We start from the raw sequence: 20,015 nt of genomic DNA on the forward strand, positions 1-20,015 counted from the left end.
TTATGTGTCCTTCTGTATGTTTCTGTCAACAGAAGTGTATCTTAAGTCAGGGTGAAGACCCAGGACCCTATATGCCTGATGTTTAACCCAGAGCAACTAAATGGTGAGTAACAAAGTGAGCTACTGTCCTACATGTTGTTCCTTGTCTTTGGGAAAATAACGTGTAACCATGTGTCAATACTTTGTTTTAGTCTCTGCCACTTTACAAAGGTGACTTTCATCTTCTGTAAGTCAGTTCATGGGTGATGGCCACAAAATCTGATAAGCCAGTTATTCATTCTGGGCGATCCTAGCTGACAAAATCTCTTAAACACTGATCTTGAGACCAGTTTAGGGAAGGTCAAAATCTTGTAGCCTCCAACTCCCTGGCACCTAATCCTAGCTTCTTGCTCTGGTTTCCAGAAAAGAGGAAAGTCTAACTTGGAAGCAGCTATTACCATCTTTGTTTTAGACTGTAGATTCTAAATCAGGCTCCTCCTATAAAGTTGGTTCAGTCTAAGCCGAGCAATAAGCAAAGACAGGTTGGGGGTAGAAAATGAAATAGATTTGTTTACATCTCACAATTTTGCAATGAAAGATTCAAAAGCTGACTAGCATTCCTCTCAAATTACTTGGATACTCACAGTTAAGTCATAACCTAGATTGGTTTTATCTGTGAGGTTTCATTTTGTGAAGTTCAAAACCAAAAGTCTTACCTTGTTGGCATGGCTAAAGTCAGGTAATAAAAAATTTTTAAAGAATTTTCTTAAAAAGTGTTCAATTTAATTACAAGTAGATATTCAAGTGATCAGTATATTTGTTTATTTTTTTTCTGGAAAAAAAGCTGCTTTTTTTTTGCAGTCAAGTGATGTAGCTTTCTCCATTTTTTGTCTTAACACTCTTAATGCATGCCTGAGAGGCCCTAAGATAACTTCTGATAATATGGGACTCCTGGGGGAAAATGGAGTAGGTGCCAAATTCCCCATATGAGGAAACACACACACGAACATAACACAAAACAAAACACAAATATTTTCCTCATGATACCCCGAAAATTGAAAGCAGATTGTTCCCTCCCAAAACCAAAGGCTCTGTACTGATGTGTACTATGTTACTTACCCTTCTAAGTCTTCGGATATCAAGTTATTTCACATTAGAAGAGAGCTTTGGTGTGTAATAACTAGTTAGAAAATTCATTGTATGAAATCGCTAATAGTAGTTATAAATCACATAAGCATGCTCTTGTCTACATAACACACAGAGAAACATCATCACCTCCACAACCACCAGTAGAAACAAGATTCCCAAGGGGGATAGGATAATTGCCTTTAGCTGGGTCTGCTTATTAGTCCCTAAAAATGCATGATAATAACCCTGTTCCTCCAAAGGCTACAACCTGAAGGCAGTAATCCAATTAAGAAACTGGCATATAAAAATCTTTGAATCTTCTGTTTGTGTTGCTATATATGTGATGTGTGTAGTGTCTATAAAAACAGGCTCTAATTAATTGTCTCAAAGAAAAGTAACAACTTAAATATGTTTTAATTAATGTGAGTTTAAGAAATACATTCTTAAGGATTATTGGTAAAATGCAGGTGTCATCAAAATGGAAATAGGTCATCTAAATCACAAAACTTAGACACGCAGCTTGCTAAAAAAGTTCCAGGGTTGTTTCCTGCTTGATTTACAGGATCAACACCTTGTATATAAGTAAAATCTCTTATTCGCCAGTGTGTTCACCAAAAATGAAAGTTGCTAAATGTCAACAGTGAACATTAACTAAACTCAAGAGGTATGGTATGGTCTTTTTCTAACTTGAGTATTGAAATAAAAGCACACGAATGAGTTCTTAAGAAACTAATCTGCCCCTTAGTAAAAGGGTTTTAAAAGGTTTGTAAATATTTCAACTCATGGTCAAATTGGTTGAGACTAAATAAAGAGATCTATAAGGTTTCCTTTGAACAAACTGGGGTTAACATTAACAAAGTAATGCAAGGGTAAAGTTATTAACCCTAACATACTCTAAGGTAACCTAAATCTGCATATTACAAACATTAGAACATGGATATTTCCACTAAAATGATTCTATAATTCACTAATAGGATGCAACAAGTTTTACTTTGGAGAGATAAACTTTTCTTTTGTTAACTGGGTAAGAACTAGACATTCATAAACGAAAAGAAAATCAAGTTATATCTCAACATAAATTCTAATCATATGTTCAGTTTAGGAGAATGATGATCAGTGAATTTTGTGTCAGAAATATTTATTCTAAAAGATAAGTCTTTTAATTCATAATTTTGTGTCTCTGAAGTTTTTGTGCCACTCTAAAGTCAAGGGCACCATCTCCAATAGTTCTATGTCTGTCTTTGTGGGAGGGAAGCTGGGGCTGCCTCATGCCCCAGTGGACTCTATATTCTAGGATATAAAAATAAGAAAAACAAAAAATTATTATGGAATTCTCTGTCATCCACATCTAATAAAACACAATTCTGGTCTTAAATGTAGTAGTAGCCATAGATACAATTTAGAGCTTGCAAGAACTAGTACTCACCTGTCTGCTTTTATATTTGGGCTCATCTGTGCATAAAATAATCACATTTGGGCAAAGAATCGTTTTATTAATTATTTTAAAGCCACAATGCTTAAAAATGCCATAATAATTTAAATGCATAGTTTGGACATTTCCAGTTCTGTTTCCAAGCTTTCGCTATGGGTGAAATTGTTTTGGGCTATGAAGATGGATAGGGCATTTTGAAACTCATGATGTATCTGGTTCACCTTAGTTCTTCGGTCCTGAACAGACAGCCTGACAATCAAAAATAAGTCATCCATTTTATTTTCAGCATATTTTAACATGGATTCTCTCCCTTGGGCTGAGCCCCAGATCTTCCTCAGCACCTCACATTCTCTCTCATTGGCCCTTTCCAACTCAGTCTTAATATTACAGCAAACAAGGGCTTTACATTCTTCCAGCACAATTCGATTATATGAGGCAAGCTCCTTAATTTGAATCATAACCTCTTGGTGAAAGTTCCAGTCAAAAACACCTGAGAGACCAGGCCTTTGGCACATGACTCCCGTGCTGTCTGCTTTCGCCCAGTAATTAACATTTCATTGGCAGAGGCTTCACCCATCATTTTCAGAAATGTAACAGTAGAACATCCATCTGGACTCTGTCTAAAGGTCATATAAGGGGTTTGGAATCCAGCTTTTTGAGTATCCTACACGAGATCACAAAGAGGCAATATGGAAGTACCGAGTCGAATGGCAGGGCCATTGACTGATAAAACAATAGGCTTTTTAAATTGAAGAAAAGTATTCACAAGGTTCGTGCTGGTGTCCACCATTTCTAGACTTGCTTGCTTTCTGTCATTCCTTCAATGCTTCACAAAGAACCCAAATCAAGACCACAACAAACGACACTTCCAGCTGCACTGAACAGCACAAGCTTGCTGTCATCTGCAGCACCCTAATTCAGAGCATTCGCCATTTCTTTAATTACTAATGTATTCCTGCATTTTTTTTCAGTCAATCTAGTTGATAGCAATATCTGGGTGAATCCATCCTCTTTCCTCACTACAATGTCTCTGTATGTGCTGGCACTCTCTGTTAACCTTATGATGAAGTATATCTTCTTGATTAAAGACTGTCTTCAGCCATTGTCAGTATCATTTCTTCACCCAACTTTCATTCTTGGAACTGATGTATGTGTGTCTGTTGTTCCAGTGGCTGCTAATGGGTCTATTAATACCATTATAGCTTTTTGGGCAGCTGAGCCCGTGGCCACGGAAGCAGTAACTGAGCCAGACATCTGAGACATTAGTGGCTGTAGCAGGGTCCTGTTCTCTATTCCAGCCTGTTCTGCACTGGGACCTGAGAAAGCATCCCTGACTGTTTTCCCTTCTGTCACCTTGAAAACCACTGTGTCCTGCTGATCTGCTGTAATGGGGTCCAGTTTCTACAGTACCTGAAATACACTCACAGTTTTCTTGCTGTTAACAGGACTGTGAGGTGCAAGTGTCTTGATAGGTGAATTTACTAGCTCCACATTCTTTTTTTGGGAGAGAAGTGAAGCTGCTTTTTTCCTAACGTTCTTGCTGTCAGCAAATAACTGCCTGGTTTTGGATCTGTCGTGTTTTCCACTCACTAACATTTTAGGAGAGCTCTTAGAATAATTAGCCTTGGCCAGGCGTTGTGGCTCAAGCCTGTAATCCCAGCACTTTGGGAGGCTGAGACAGGTGGATCACGAGGTCAGGAGATCGAGACCATCCTGGCTAACCCGGTGAAATTTCGTCTCTATTAAAAAATACAAAAAACTAGCCAGGCGAGATAGCGGGCATGTGTAGTCCCAGCTACTCAGGAGGCTGAGGAAGGAAAATGGTGTGAACCTGGGAGGTGGAGCTTGCAGTGAGCTGAGATCTGGCCACTGCACTCCAGCCTGGGCGACAGAGCGAGATTCTGTCTCAAAAAAAAAAAAAAAAAAAAAGAATAATTAGCCTTGGTAGATCTGGAAGTTCTTCCTCTGGCATTGTTTGAAAAATTCTACTTGTTCTAGTCCATGCAAGTTTTTTTTTCTTTTTTTTTCAGTCTTCCATCTATTAAAATCATGTATATGTTTTTCACAGTTCATGAAGTGTTGCTGTGGTTCCCAAGTGTTATCCTGTTTGTCGAAACCATTCCACCGAAACAAATACACTGTATTTCCATTTTTGTCTTGTCATTTGTTGACAATAATTTCAACCTCAAACTCCTGAAGCCATGAAGAAAGACACAGGATTGGAGCAGTTGCTGTGCCAACTTTGTTTTAGTTGTGTCTCCACATGGCCACATCTTTCTGCCTCCAGTGCTTTACCTTAGTTTTCTGCCTCCAGTGCATCCATCGCCCTAATTTTCTTGGTCATGAGGCAAAAAGCTCTGTGTGACACCTCACAATTAGAGATTGCTACATTCTGGTGCACTAATGAGACTGCAATGTTTGAAGTCTGGGAATTGAGCTCTGGGAGGCATCAGCCTTGTAAGACCTACTAACAAATTGGCACCACACTGTGATACACACCCATGGGGGCAGTCAACCACATAGTGGTCACCAACACAGGCTAGAAAGGTTCAAGGTACCTTTACACAGTCTAGAAACCTGAGGGACACCATCAAGCAGCCACACTTATGCATTTTCACATTCAAAGGAAGCGACAAAGAATCACGGAGACAATTAAACAAAATACTCGTAAGGAATGCAACAATTTAAGACAATAACTAAGCACGCAAGAAGTTCAACAAATTCCAAGTAACAGAAACTCAAAGAAAAAATATCAAACTTACCTGATAATTAAACTGTCAAAAAAGAAAAAATACAGAGAGAATTTTGAGGATTTTCAAGGGAAGCAAGAGAATTAAATAATCATGTAAATGGGACCCTCAAAAATAACCAGTGGATATCTTATCTGAATAACCACTGAATAACCAGTGGATTTCTTATTTGAAAACTAAGATGATAGAAAGCACTAGACTAATATATTTCAAGTGATGTCAGAAAAAAACTGTAAAACCTAAAACTTATAAGCAAACAAATTGTTCATCTAATGTGAGAGACGAATTATGACATTCCCAGATAAAAACTGGCACCTTTTACCAGTAGACTACCCTTTAAGAAATGTCTTATGGAGTACTTCATCAGGGTAGAATTAACAGACACTCAAAAGCAGTATGAACAAACAAGACTAAGGTAAAGATAAATACATGAAAAAAATATAAAAGATAAAAAATTAACAACGTGCACCTCCAAAATTTGTTCTCCACATAACTTAAAACAGTAATACATTTAATTAAAAAACTACCATTAATTTTTGATATACAATGCATAAAGGTATAATTTTGAGAACTCAGTAAGTGAAATAATGGAGTTAAGTAACACAGGAGTAAAGGTTTTGTATGTTACTTAAGGTAAGCTAGTGGAACATTCAAAATGTTATAACAGTGGAATTTTTGAAGCAAAACATTGGAACATTGAAGCAAAACATTTAAGAGTGAAAGTAAAAAACTCTACACAGTGGAAGTGGAATGCCTACTTTGAGGTTTACCTACTGTGAGGCTGAGATTTATGGTTTCTAAAGGCAGAGAAGTAAATGAATGTGCTTAGTGGTGTTGGAGTAAGCATTATTCGGCTTGATCCTGAACCTTGGACTTGGGTTCATCTGGAGCTGAAGTGATGATTTATAGAAGCTGCTAAGCTCAGCCTTGCCACTTGGCCCTGGACCAAGAAGGAACTGAAGTGACAGCTTTGCCTGATAACTTGGCCTGGGTCCAATCACAGGCTGAAGTAATGTCTCATGGCCACAATAATTAAGGAGGCTGGATGATGCAAAGTTCAAGTTCAGGTAGGAAGAAAAGGTTAATAAACAAGAGAAGAAAGCTCTCCACAGTAGAGGGGATTTTTGAGAGTTTCCAACTATACAGCTGGGTCAGGACTTTTTATGAACTGGAATGAATGAAATATTCTGAAGTGTCTGTGGGCTGTCTTGAAGAAAGCACTACTCAGCTAGGTTCAGTACCTGGCCTGGGAAAAATGACAGGCTAAAGTAAAAGCTTTGTCTGGAACACTGGGCTGAGCAAAATCAGAATCTGAAGGGATCATTCATGAATGCTTGGCTCGCATTCGAAAGCATGTCCAAAATAGAAAAGAAAAATATTACATCAGACCTCTATAAAGCAGAAGCAACAGCCGATGAACAAGTCCTTCTGAGATTTGGAGGATAGGGTTCTTTTTGTTTATCATGGCTCTTGTAAGCTGCTCTGGATATACTTGCAAGGCAGCATCCCACAGTTTTGATTAATAAAGAATAAGTAGCTGCTGTTGATCTGTGCTATATATAATTGATAAACTTTAATTTATGTTTACTCTACAAATCTTTTTAGAAGCTGTAAACCTTCAGATAGACTCTGGAATTCTATAGTAATTGCCTCATACTAATCCTGCCACAGCCCCTATTGTATAGTTGAAGAGGCAGGTATACAGTGCTCTGTAGTACATTGCAGCACTTCCCCAGAATCTACTGTCATTTTGCTTTGGTGTATTTGTCTTTGAACCTAAAGTATGCCTTGAATAGAAGTCACAGAAGTGACTCCTTCGTTGAAAGGTACATTTGCACCAGTGTGTGCCTTTTTAAGCCAGAGCTCACATTTAAAGTTGTTATAAGTACAATATTACATATTCTGGCATTGACATATTTGTTTTCCATAGATTCTTCCTCTGACTTGGTCTTCAATTTCATTTTTGAACATTTAAAATATTTGTTTTTTTTTTAAACTTTTGTTATTTTTTTATATCACAATGAGGTATATTTGAGACTTCAATTATTATTGAAAACTTAAAATAGCCTACTATGAACAATACTAACTTGGGTGAATAATCTAATGTTTAAGGTCAACAATATAAAAATATGCAGCTCTTATAGTTTTCCATCCTTCTCAATTTGTATTATTGTCTCTCACTATATCTGTTCACACAGAGTGTTCCCTAATAGTTATGTTTGCCAGGGTTGTAATAGTTATAGCATTTTTCTTTTAGAGAAGCATTAGTCACAATTTCCTTTAGCTTTTCTTTATCTAGATATTTTTGCTTGAGTATCATTTTACCAGTCATAAATTTCAGGTTTGATAGCATTGTTTTCTATTAAAACTTGGATATCTCAGCACCTTCTGACATCTGTGGTTTCTGCTGAACAGTCACCTGTTAATTTTAATCAAGATTTTCTTATACATAACAAGTGCCTGTTCCCTTTCTGTTTCTACAACTTTCTTTGTATCGGCTCTTGACTGACTGATATTTTCTGATGTGGCTATCATTGACTATTGTGGTTAAAGATATTTGTTCTCTTTCAACTTTTAGGTTCAGATTTTTAAGTTCAGGAAATGTTCAGCAATTTTTGCCTTAAATTTTTTTGGTCTCTATTTTTTCTTCATTTATAAGATGCCCATATTGCATGTACTGGTGTACTTCATGGTGTTCTGTTTACTCTTTAATTTCTTTTTTTCACATATTTTATTTTAATTTTTCTTCTCAGACTGGGTTATTTCAGCTTTTATTCCTTCAGATGGACTGAATATTTACCTGCTCAAATCTGCTATAAAACTTCTTTATTATAGAATTTACTTCAATCTTTATCTCAATTTTTTAAAGTTTTCTTTTATAATTTATCTCACTGATGCTCTCATTTTGTTCATTCATCATTTGCCGGTCATTTTTCTTTAGCCATACTTAAAACTGTCTTTTACAGTTCTTTGTCTATGAAATTTGGGACATTTTTAGTTCCTGCATTTACTTTACATTGGCCAGAATTTTCTCTTGTTTTTGTGTTCTTGCTTTTCAGAAAACTAAATTGTCATAATGTGCTAACACTGAATGCTAACTGTGTATTTGAAATGTCATAATGTGTTAACTCTGAATGCTTTTCTTTATTTCTGAAACGCAATGTGTTTTCTTAGTTCTTAAAAGCTTAGCCTGCATTGCAGTAGCACTTTGAATAAGAGCAGTATAAAAACTATCACTTTTAAAAACTGAATATGTAGTAACACTCTCCTTTAACTCTGAAGGGATTGTTTATAATTCTGTTTTAACCTTCACTTTCTTCTCACCTTGAAGCTATAGATAAACTTGAGGGTTAATGCATATTGTTTTACATTTTTTTAGAATATTTCCATTGTAAGCATATGCATGACTTTCTAAGTGTCTCAGTAATTTAAACGGCATTTGAATATTCAGATTTTTGCAAATGCAAATCTCTCCAACTTTTGCTCTTGTGTATAGTTTGCCTATTGTATAAAATTGTGTAATTTTTGTTTTCAGCTCAGCAACTTAAACATTTGTGACTAATTGTTGGCATTTCCATCTGAGAGTGACTTCTGAGTTAGGCAAAAGAGAAAGAAATGTTTATTTTATTGTGCTTCTTTGCTTTATCCAGAAGCAGAACTCAGGTTCTCACTTTGACAATGTGGATTTCAATTCTGAAGGCTTCATCTGTGACTAGAAGGTGATATGGCAATGCACAAAGGAAACAAACATACAAACAAAAACTTTACCATTTTATAATTGTCTTTCTTGATTAAATTCTTACTTGGTTGATATAAACTACAGGCTGCAGGAGACTGTAGAAGGCAAAAAATTATAGAGGATGAGCTCATATGGCTCATGTGATTGTCTAGCGTTTTTATAGGTCAGTAGATTTTACTTTAGATTTCACTCTAACCTGGTTCGTGACTGAAAGTGGAATTCATAAGGTTGTTACTAGTGTCTATTGCTGAGAGGTTAGAAATGCTCCTAAATATCCTAAAATCTTGAGTCTCAGGCACCTTTGAGAAATTAACAGTGTTGAACCATCTCTCAAGAAAATTATTTTAAAAAACACAGACTTAGAACTCTTTGGTATTATGTTTTGAAGAATTTCTTAACTCCAACTTTGGTTTCCATAAAGCAGAAAGATTTGAAAAAGCTTATGTAGGTTCAATTGATTCAACTTAGGGTAAGCATTAGTAAAGTAAGATCGGTTCAGTTAATCAATGATTAGAAACAAAACCATATGTTTTCTGTTTCTCTTCTTTTCATTCCCATTACTTTTTAAATATTTTTAATATTTTTGTAAAACATTAATGGCAAAAAGTAAAACCCTTTTCAGCCTCTGTTTTGGAAGTACAAAGGAAGAAAACTCAATCAATGGCATTTCAAATAGAGCGACTGTCGACTACAATTGAAAGGCATATGGATGGCCGGGCGCGGTGGCTCAAGCCTGTAATCCCAGCAGTTTGGGAGGCCGAGACGGGCGGATCACGAGGTCAGGAGATAGAGACCATCCTGGCTAAGGTGGTGAAACCCCGTCTCTACTAAAAAAAATACAAAAAACTAGCTGGGCGCGGTTGCGGGCGCCTGTAGTCCCAGCTACTCGGGAGGCTGAGGCAGGAGAATGGCGTGAACCCGGGAGGCGGAGCTTGCAGTGAGCCGAGATCCGGCCACTGCACTCCAGCCTGGGCAACAGAGCCAGACTCCGTCTCAAAAAAAAAAAAAAAAAAAAAAAAAGAAAAAAGAAAGGCATGTGAATAATAGACATGCACACATGTGCACTGGCACACCATATTATGGGTACACATCATGCATTCAGAAAGTCTTATGACACCAGTGATCCTAGGATATTACAATAAGTGAGCCAAATGAAAACCAAGTTTTCAAGGGTTGTAGGCTGAGTTACAGGATTTTCAATTTTGCTAAATTTGTTTAGTAGAAGTAATGCTCAAGTATCTTCTACTTTTTAAAAAACTGTTTGATAGAAGTTTGCATATTGGTCATCTGTGATCAGAATTTTTTGTGCTCTGCCTTGTTCCAACATAACAAAAATTGCATTCACAAACATGCATATTAGATAATAAGGGAAAATAAACATCAGCGAATGAGGAAATTGATGTAATAGGAAAAATATATGAAAATGTTAATATGAATTAAAAAGGAGGTGAATTTCTACAATACAAAATCATTTTCATTTGAATCAAAAATTTGTTTCAGAACATTCGCAAATAGCAGCAACATGGTAGTTATACACGTTTAAACTGCTTCTTTAGTTCCCACTTAGCCCCTGAGCTGTGGGCTCTGTTCTTGATGCTACAGCCTTTAGCACAAGGCAGAAGTCGTACCCATATAGGGCTTGCTTTTTGCCAAGATTAATAAAACGCTATTCAACAGCTAAAATGAAAAGACAAGTTTTTTTGTTTGTTTGTTTGTTTTGTTTTGTTTTTGTTTTTGTTTTTGTTTTGCTTTAAGGGAGAGCTCTGCTGTTTAGACACATTCTTGGAACAACGCAGAGAGTGTGAAATCGAGGCACTGGCAGATATTAAGTTGTGTACAGAAGCTGGTTTTCTTTGTAGAAGCAAAGTTGTTCAGGTCAAGCTTGTAGTGAAGGAGAAATATTTATTGAAGTCTGTGCCTGATCTCCTGATTTTTCAAAGTGCTGGCACTGTTTTAGTATTATTACTATTACTATTATTACTTGCAAAAGCTTTTTCACTGAGGTAATTAGGCTTTATAGATGACTTAAATTTAAACCTGATTTTAATGGCTACATTTTAACATGAATACAGAATCAGTATTTACTAAATCTTTCTGAAATTTAAATTGTCATTTTCTTTTTTTTTTTTTTTTTTTTTTTTTTTTGAGACGGAGTCTCGCTCTGTCCCCCAGGCTGGAGTGCAGTGGCCGGATCTCGGCTCACTGCAAGCTCCGCCTCCCGGGTTCACGCCATTCTCCTGCCTCAGCCTCCCGAGTAGCTGGGACTACAGGCGCCCGCCACCTCGCCCGGCTAGTTTTTTGTATTTTTTAGTAGAGACGGGGTTTCACCGTGTTAGCCAGGATGGTCTCGATCTCCTGACCTCGTGATCCACCCGTCTCGGCCTCCCAAAGTGCTAGGATTACAGGCTTGAGCCACCGCGCCCGGCCCAAATTGTCATTTTCTAAGAAGACGTAATACACCTTGCTTTTTAAATAAACGAAGAGAATTTACTAATTGTAACAGTTATTAAGTAACTCCTTTGCTACAGTTTCTAGAGCCTTGCAGTAAGTAAATAGAAAAATAAGTACTTTGAAAGTGTGTTTTTTGCACACATGCATATGGATGACTGAAACACATACGCACGTGTATATACCCATATATAGGGAATATTTGTATGTAAATAGTTTATGATATCACCATCAAAAAAGCTGACTTATTAAAAGGTTTACACTTTCAGTATTTATTCAAAGAATGCTTTTTGAGAATACTTACAAAGTGTTTAATTTGCCACCCGTTTATATGTTTATATATACACATATACGTGTATGTATGTCTGTATATATATACACATATACATACATATATACATATATACACATACATATACATATGTACACACACACACACACATATATATATATGTAGGGGAGGTTATAATTACTTGTGTACATGATCACAATAGGCTGCCTGCAAACTGAGGAAGAAGGAGAGCAAGTCTGAGACCCAAAACTGAAGAACTTGGAATCCGATGCCAGGGAGCAAGAAAGCAAGAAGTATCCAGCATAGGAGACAGATATATGCTTTGGAAGCTAGGCCCATCTCGTTTTTTCATGTGTTTCTGTCTCCTTGATATTTGCTAGAAACTTATTAGATTGTGCTCACTGGATTAATGTAGATCTTCCAATTGACTCATATATTAATATTTTTTGGGGAAACCCTCAAGAAACATATCCAGGATTAATATTCTGTATCCCTCAATCCAATGAATTAGACACTCAGTAGTAATGATCAGAAGTCCACCCCTTTTCCACTTGAATCAATAGACACCTCCTTATATAAAACATAATCTTCAAATACACACTAAAATGAGGTCATAATTATACCTAACATAGTACACTCACCCTCTTACAAACAGGAATGCAATAATCCCCAATCCAAACACTATTTAATCAAGTTTACAATACGCAAATGTTGATAAGAACTCAATAAATATTATGTAACATGATAAAGGAAAATTTAAAAAGATATTTTCTTAGTACATGTGTATATGTGCACAAACTTTTTGTTTTTTAACAAAAGGAGGAAATACTTAGAACAATTAACGTCTTCATTTCTGTAGCTGGTCAGGTGTTTATAGCAGATATGGATGACTAACTTCTTCTACTACAAATTATCTGTTCCCTTTGCCCACAATAAGCACTTCAACAGGTTGTGGTTTTTATTGTTTTGTTGTTTTTATTATCCTGGAGAGTGACCCAAACCTGACTACCTGAATGGTCTGATCCAACTGCAGTCCTCTCAGGATTGGGCTGTTGTAGTTTCCCATTGACCTTAATCATATGTCATAGTAATACTAAAACACGTCCTAATGCTTCTTCTGTTTTTTATGCTTAGTCTTCCTTCCCTCCATTGTGGAGTAGTAGACTGATTTCATCTTGATAGTTCAGATCAATCACCCCAGTCAACACTGTAACTGCCTTCTTAGAATGTTGACATAAGGTAGAAGGAGGCCAAAGTGTTCAGGTGGTAATCTTAAATTCTGGTTTAATGAAATCATTATTGTTTCTTCCAGTGGCAGCATTTTTCCCGGGGGAACAAAGTCCTCTAGGCCAGCAAAGCATAATGTCATAAAAAACCAGAAACAAAAATGTTGATAGAGGAACACCAGGAATGATACTGAGTGGTGAAATGTCTACTTCTGTCGCTTGATTCCTGGACCCAAGAATTTTGGCTATGGAGGAAACAATACCATATATTGGATGCTGATTCAGAGAATACATGATCTTGTGGAGAACTTTGCCACAGACCTGCAAAGTATGGTTACATAGTTGGAATTGCAATTATAATATCAAAAGGCCACGTCACCATTCTATTATTTAACTGCTTCAGGAAAATGAAAAACATGGTAAGACCAGTGGATTTAATTAGTGGGAGCCCACTGCTACATTTTGTTTGCAGTAAAGTGAGTGCACTGGTCAGAGGCAATATTGTGTTCAACACTATATTGGTGATTAGGCATTTTGAGAGTCTGTGAATTGGAAACAAACAAACACTTTGTTCATGAACCCATTGGGCTATGAAGGGGTGACTGAGGAAAGAGGCAGAGTAGTGCCCCAGGACCAGTGTTTCTATCTACTTGATTATTAAACTCTTTATCCACTGAGGTCTCTTGTTGGTGAGGACTCACATGGAATACAAATATTTTCACAGCTTTTGACCACTCACAAATGTCCGTCCAGCTACCTCTTTCCCAAATTTATTTCTCACCAATATTCTAGTTATGCATCTCATAAGTGCCTGACATCCAGCCAAACCATTGGCTTTGGATCAAGAATCAGTATATAGTCAGAAATCTGACCATTTCTCTTCCAATGAAAGGTGTGCGACCAGGTTCACTGCTCAAAATTCTGCCCACTGGGAAGATTTCTCCTCACGGTTGTCCTCTAGGGGTGTCCTAGAAAGGGGCTCTAGTGCTTCAGCTGTCCAGTTTCAGGTAGGGACTGCATATCGTGCAGAACCATTTGTGAACCAGGACCCTGTCTTCTCTTCCTCTGTCAACTGATCATAGGGAACTTCACATGAGGGCACTGGTACAGGCTGAAGGATCCAAGGTGGGGTGGCTGGAGTAGAGATTCTGGGCATTTGAGCCACTTTCTCATGTAACATAGTTTTGCTTCAGGAACTGCTCAAGCTTGGTCACGTATACACCACATCCTTTTGATGATGAAATGCTGCTGTGCACAACCTACTTTATGACTCGATGTGTCAGAAAGCACCAAATTCACGATAGGCAGTGTAGTTCACATGGCGACATGATGACCAATAGTCACACGTTCAGTTTCCAGCTAAGCCCCGCAATGGGCCAATAGTTGTGTCTCCAAAGGACAGAGATTATCTGCAGAAGATGGTAAGGCCTTGCTTAAAAATCCTAGAGGTGTATGCTGTGATTCACCTGTGGGAGCACTGCAAAGTACTGTTACATGGTTGGCTTTGTCATTGTAACTTTAAAAAGACATTTCTCCATTCTTTTAAATCCAGCTGCTTCAGGATAATGGGAAACATCGTAAGACCGGGAAATTTAATAAGCAGGACATCGCTGCCACAGTTCTTTAACTATGGGCTCCAAACAGCATTACTGTCTGCCACTGAAACCTCAAACACCATTGAATCTGCTTTTTCATGTGGTGCACGTGGTAGAGGGGTTTGTACTGGACCCTGCAGCAGTTGCAGAGTATTTTCCAGTCCTGGATGCCCCTGAAAACTGGCAGTCCTTCAGGTCACTCAAATAAGTGGGCCAGGGGGACATATTCAGATGAAAAATGTGTGGCCTCAAAAATCCAAACAGGCCTAGTTGGCATTGTGCCTCTTTCTTGGTTAGAAGAGGGTCTCATACAACAACTTGTTCTTTACACTGGAAAAGATATTTTGACGGGATTCAAAAGACTGGACCCCTAGGAACATTACAGAAGTAGAAGGTCTCTGAATTTTAGTCAGATTTATTTCCCATTCTCTGGTACATAATTGTCTCTCCAATAATTCAAAGTGTGCTTGCTACTTCTTGCTCACTAATCAAATCAGCCTAATTTCATCAGTGTGATGGACCAATGTGCTATCTTACAGAAGCGGAAAAAATCAAGGTATCTCTAAATAAGTTTATGACAGAAAGCCAGAGAGTTATAGTACCCCTGAGGGAGAATAATAAATTCATATTGCTGGCCTTGCCAGCTAAAGGCAAATTGCTTCTGGTGATCTTTATAGAAAGGAATAAAGAAAAGGGCATTGTCCAAGTGAATGGCTGCATACTACATAACAGGAGATGTACTAATTTGCTCAAACAATAAGCCACATCTAGTACATCAGCTGCAAGCTGATTCACAACTTTGTAAAGTTATGATGCTCCAATGTCATACTCCAAGATCCACCTGTCTTCTGCACAGGCCAAATGGGAGAGTAGAATAAGGATGTGCCGGTAATTACCACCCTGGCATCTTTGAAATTTTTGATGGTGGCACCCATCTTCACTATCTTCTCAGGGTTTTGATATTGTTTCTTATTTACTATTTTTCTAGGTAGGGGCAGCTCTAGTGGCTTCCATTTGTCCTTTTGTATTGTCACAGCCTTCACGATGTAAGTCAGGGAAATGTGGGATTCTGCTAGTTGCTCAGTATATCTATGTCAGTTATCATTTCAGCACTGGGAAAATGACCACAGGATGACTCCAGGAACTCACTGGACACTCTGTAAATCTGACCTCATAAGCTAAAGCTCTATTAATTACCTGACCTCCCTAAGTTCCTACTTTAACTGTAGGACAATGACAGTATTTTGCGTCCCCTGGAACTCACATCGGCACAGAGCTAGTGTCCAGTAGTTTCTGAAAAGTCTCATTATTTCCCTTTCTGTACTGCACAGTTACCTTGGAAAATGCCTGGAGGTCTCCTTGGGGAAAGATGGTGTAAAGATTCACTGCATAAATAGTCAGTTATGTAGTGGGTTTCTTGGTCAGGGTTACCCAGTCTCCCCTTCATTCAATGCATTCTGGGTCTTTAAACTGGCTCTAGTCTGGAAATTGATAGAGGTGCTGGACTTCTCTGTTTTCATCATTCAGAATAGTCTTTTGTCCTTTTGTCCCAGAGATTTCTGTATGTATAACCTAAGTAAGATTGTAGTTGGCTTTCCATCAATTTCACTTCCATGAACACCAGGATTAATTAACCAATGACAGACTTCTACAGGAGTCACATTATTCTGACCGCCACTATCCCTTAGCTCTGCCCACATTGCCTTGGATGGTTGAGTGCTGCTACCTGGCCCTTGTCACATCAGGAACCAATTTTTCTCATCATATTTAAATGTTGGAGTTGAGTTACTGTGGTTTCCAGAGAAAAGCAATTACAGGGCTATTCAAAGATGCAGATGTTGATCTCCCAAATCTGTTTCACAAGGCATTGGTCAAGGATGTCTTCTGGACCCTACCAGATTGGATGAGTATGTCTAAAGGATAAGTCTAGTTCACCATCCCAATCGCCCTAAGCTTTGGATCTCCTCCTTTCCATTAAACTAATGTAACACCCCCCAGGTAGTTCGAGCTCTCTCACAGAAGGCCATTTTTTAATCCACATCTCAGTTAACTAAGCAAAAAAACTATTAGAACTTTTTTTTTAACTCCCTAGCTGCCTCATTAAACACAAGGTCACTACTTCGTGGGCCCTAATCAGTAAATTCAGCCTGATAAAACTTTATGTTCCTTCCACCATAATCCCATACACATAATATCTATTCCCATACCTGTTCTCCAGATTGATATTCGTATAAATGAGGTAACTCGAACTTTTTTTTCTTTTTTTTTTTTTTTTGTGGTGGGTGTGTGTAGCACACCACCTCCTGGGTCACACTCCCTACCTCACTTCTAGGAGCCCACCACAGCATTCTAGCCCGGTCTAGAAACAAACGGAGGTGTTCAGGATGGCTTCTGAGAAGAATCAATATTATCTTGCCTGGCAACTGCCTCAGGGAAGGCCGTATCTGTTGCCTCACCCAGTGCAGGGTTTATCTCTTAAGACTGAGTTGGATAGACTGATGACAGCATGGATCAGAAAGACGATGTTGGCCTTTTCAGAGATAAGAAAGCTGTTGTTTTTGGCAAAAAAAAAGCTTCATCAGAGTTTAAACACTCAGTATCCTCTGCTTCGTCAGCGTCCTCCTACACATCCTCATTCCAAGTTGCAGGGTCCCATTGTATTTAATCAATGCCCTCACTGTAAGTGTAGACACCTTTTGAGGATGTGCATGCATCTTTCACTGAAGGTCAGTCACTTACATGATAAGAGTCTGGAATTTTGGCTCTTTCCCTACAGGTGATAAGACTATCACTCAGGGCAAAATTAGCAGACTTGGGACTCGGTACCTGCTTCTAAATCTGGGAGACAGAATTTCTGAATTCATCATTACCTCTTATCATTTTGCCCATGGACTTAAGAGCTACAAAGCAGCTTTATTTTGATCCTTAGTTCTCCACCTAGGGTCAGAGGTATTATGAAGAGAGTAACTAAACTCCTTGCCTCTCACAATCGATGACTCAGGAGTCTCAAATGCATTTACTTTGCATAACTCTATACACAGTGTCCACCAAGGATTATCAGTGTTCTCCATATTATTAGGAGTAGAGTCCTTAGCATTGATACATCAAATTAAATTATCAGCCAACCACAGAAACTCCAAAACCAATAAAAGAACTTCCTTTTTAATATTCTGTTTTTCTAGAACCACTTCTGGTTCCAAAATCTCTATTACTCAGGGTTCTCTTACAGGCACAGTACTTTAGCACAGTGTATTAAGTACTAAAGTACACCATTGCAATGTCAGATAATAGGCTCTTGGCAAGTTAAAGAGCAACAAGAACCAGTCTGAGTTCTAAAACTGAACAAATAGGAGTCCAACATGTGAGGGCAGGGAGCATCTAGCACAGGGCAAAGAGGTAGGATGCGGGGCTAAACCCATCTCACTTAGTCACGTTTTTCTGCCTGTTTTATATTCCCTGGAAGTTAACATATTGCGCCCACCAGATTAGGCGTGCTTCTGCCTTCCCCAGCCCACTGACTCAAGTGTTTATCTCTTTTAGGCAACATTCATACAGACACATGCCAAACTAATACTCTGTATCACTCAATGCAGTTAAGTTGACACTCAGTGTTACCCATCACAGGCTCGTGGCGATAAATTTGCTGGTCCCCACTAAGGCTCCACCTTCAAGCTGGTGACAGCCTGAAGTCCGGGTCCTAGGCTGCTGGTCAAGAATGGAAACCAGTGGTGCTTTTCTGAAAGGCACCTGTTGTTGCCAAATAATCCATTCAGCAAGCACTTTCTTCCCTTTGAAGCACATCATATTCCTGGACTCAACCAGATTTGAGGACTTTTCAGATGACCAGCTGTGGAGAGGAGCTCCCCTCTCAAGGGCCATCTCTCTGCTGTGAGCTGAGGAGACGTCAGGACTATCAGCAGTGGGCTGGAGCTACCCACCACAGCCTCTGTTGAAAGCTGGGGAGGTAACCATATGGCCAGCAAGAGTGAAGAGCTACCAACATGAGGGTCTTTTCTTTCTGAAGTTTTAGCTGATGTTGGGGCCTCTAGGTGTGAAGAGGACCTACCCTACCCACTCCAGGGTCTTCTCTCTGTGGAGAGCTTAACATCTCAGAAGATGATCAGCTAGATAGAGAAGCTACCAAGTCCAGGATTTCTTTCCTACTGAGAGTTGGACACTAACCCTTGACAGCTTGCCTGTAGAGGAGCTGCCCACTGTAAAGTCATCTCTCTGCTGAGAGCTGGACACTCATCAGAACATCCAGCCTGTGGAGTGCAGAATATCCCCCAATGGGGATCTCATTTGAGTTCTGTCCCTCAGTGAATCTTATCTATACGTTTCTCATTCTCCACTTGTCCGTCTGTCTGCATGTTCCTGGATGGAGAACAGCTATTTGAGAATCACTGAATGTTGGAGCTGAAAGAACTGTGACATCCACAGGGATAAAAAGTTGTCTGTTGCCCATCACATTGTGAAAGCAAAAATAAGAGGATAGCTGTGGCCCATAAGGGTGCACAGACCTAGGGTCTCTGAAAGCCAGGGCTGTGACACCCTCTTTAGGGCTTTGCTATTTCTGGAATCCCCAAACTTCTGGGAACCAGTGCATTCCCCAGTATCAGCTGTGGAAGTTGCTTCCAGTATGCCTGGTCCAATTGCTGCTTCTCAGAGAGATGGCACTTCTGTTGGCACCTAAAATTTCCTGCTTTGCCACAGCTGGAAGGCCTCGCCGTGCACAGCGGCTGGGCCTCACACTTGCTGATGCACCACTTGATACTCTACCTCACGTTTGCCCCTGCTAGGTGTTAAATCCTGGCCCATAAGGCAACCTGAGTGCAGCCTCCCAGGAAGAGTGGGTAGAGCAAGCTTAGCAGGGCTGAGTAAAACTCACGCAAAGGCACCACTGGTCACACATTTTTTCAACTTTCCAGGTGACTCCCCCAAAGTCCCATGACAAAAGGAGCATAGCTAGTTGGGTTTAAATGCTTTTCTTCTATTGGATCTTGAAATACTTATAATTCAGTCTCCTACAATTTGGAAACTTTTAAACCTTATTTGAAAATCATTATATTTCAAAATCTTTTAATAATTAAAGTTGAAAGACTGGTATTTTCATTGAACCACCCTATCTCTCTTAGTTACATAGACATATAGTCTATGAGAATATGCTTCTGTAATTCATGACACTGGGCTTCAAGTTAGCGCTCTTCCAGTAGATTATAAAGCTTACTCATGGAACAGAATTTCTGATCCCTGGATTTTGACATTTTATACCCATATAATTTCTTTTTCTGAGAAGCTTTGACTGGGCATTGTAGGATGATGAGCAGCATTTCAGACCTCTTCCATTAAGTGGAATTGTATCTCCTTTTTACACAGAAGAAATACCCAAATATGTTTGTGTCTTGTGGAAGCAAAATTGATGACTA

General features: G+C 38.8%; 1 pseudogene; it reads right to left on the reverse strand.

Moving 5' to 3' along the window:
* Nucleotides 1-2,643: 2,643 nt before the first annotated feature.
* LOC126947207 (testis-specific chromodomain protein Y 1-like) overlaps nt 2,644-20,015 on the reverse strand; it is a 29,924-nt pseudogene continuing 12,552 nt past the window's right edge.

This window comes from Macaca thibetana, chromosome Y (genome assembly GCF_024542745.1).
Source record: "Macaca thibetana thibetana isolate TM-01 chromosome Y, ASM2454274v1, whole genome shotgun sequence".
Classification (NCBI taxonomy): Eukaryota; Metazoa; Chordata; class Mammalia; order Primates; family Cercopithecidae; genus Macaca; species Macaca thibetana.